Below are 1,659 nucleotides of genomic sequence, written 5' to 3'. Positions count from 1 at the left end.
ACTCCTCGGAAGGAAGGTTGGGCAATCCTACTTCCATAGTGATACTGCCTCGCAAACCCAAGGAGGGGTCGCTATGAGTCAGGGCTGACTCGACGGCACATAACAATGACTAATGAAGAGCTCTGGTGGCACAGTGCCCAAGGCATTTGACTGCTAACAAGAGGGCTGGCAGTTCAGACACACCAGCCACTCCTCAGAAGGAAGGTAGGGCAATCTACTTCCATAGTGATACTGCTTTGGAAACCCACGGAGGGGTCGTGATGAGTTGGATCCGACTTGATGGCAGTGAGTTGCATTAGTAACGGCTAATGATCCTGAGTATTTCTTAATATGTTTGTTGGCCCTCTGAATATCCTCTTTGATGAAGTATCTATTCATGTCTTCTGCCCATTTTTTAATTGGATTATTTTATCTTTTTGTTATTGAGATGTTGGAGTTTTCTATAAATTCTAGAGGTAAGTTCCTTGTCAGATATGTCATTACAAAATATTTTTTCCCAATCTGTAGGTTTTCTTTTGACTCTTTTGGAGAAGTCTTTGGAAGCACATAAAAATTTAATTTTTAGACGGTCCCATTCATCTAGTTTCTTTTCTGCCTTTTTTGCATTTTGGGTTATGCTTGATAGTCTATTTATGCCATATATTAGGGCCCCTAAATTTGCCCCTAGTTTTTCCTTGAAGAACTCTATATAGTTTTAGGTTTCACATTTAAGTCTTTGATCCATCTGGAGGTAGTTTTTGTGTATGGTGTGAGGTACAAATCTTGTTTCATTTTTCTGCAAACAGATATCCAGTTTTGCCAGCACCATTTATTAAACAAACATTCTCTTCCCCATTTAATGGATTTCCGCCCTTTGTCAAAGATCAGCTGACCATAGGTTGATGGATCTATTTCTGGGCTCTCAATTCTACTCCATTGGTGTATGTGTCTGTCATTATACCAATACCAGACAGTTTAGATGACTGTGGCTATATAGTAGGTTTTGAGATCTGGCAGTGTGAGACCTCCTACTTTGTTCTTCTTCTTCAATAGTACTTTGCTTATCTGAGGTATCTTTCTTTTCCATATCAAGTTAGTGATTGGTTTTTCCATATCCTTAAAGAAATTTGATGGGACCTGGATTGGGATTGCATTGAATATATAGATTGCTTTGGGTAGAATTGACATTTTCACAATGTTCAATCCTCCATTCCACAAGCATGGTACGTTCTTCCATTTATGTAGATCTCTTATGGTATCTTTAAGTAGTCTTTTATAGTTTTCTTTGTACAGGACTTTTGTGTTCCTGGTAGGATTTATTCCCAAATATTTTGGGTTTTTTTGATAGCTATTGTAAATGGTATTCATTTCCTTATTTCTTTCTCAGCAATCTTTCTGCTGGTGTAGAGGAATCCAACTGATTTTTGGTTGTTGATCTTGTATCCTGCCATGATGCTGAATCTCTCAATTAGTTCCAGTTTTACTGGGTCTCTTGGGTTTTCTAGGTATAGGATCATATCATCAGCAAATAGAGATAGTTTGACTTCTTCCTTACCAATTTAGATGCCTTGATTTCCCTTTCTTGCCTTATTGCCCTGGTGTTCTAGTTACCTAGTGCCGCTCTGACAAGTTGTTGTTGTTGTTGTTTGCCGTCGAGTCAGCCCCGACTCATAGCGACCC

Source organism: Orycteropus afer, unplaced genomic scaffold, assembly GCF_000298275.1.
Source record: "Orycteropus afer afer isolate SDZICR_OR568_19922 unplaced genomic scaffold, OryAfe1.0 scaffold00293, whole genome shotgun sequence".
Lineage (NCBI taxonomy): Eukaryota > Metazoa > Chordata > Mammalia > Tubulidentata > Orycteropodidae > Orycteropus > Orycteropus afer.
The sequence above is the reverse complement of the archived record's forward strand: the minus strand, read 5'-3'. Positions refer to the sequence as shown.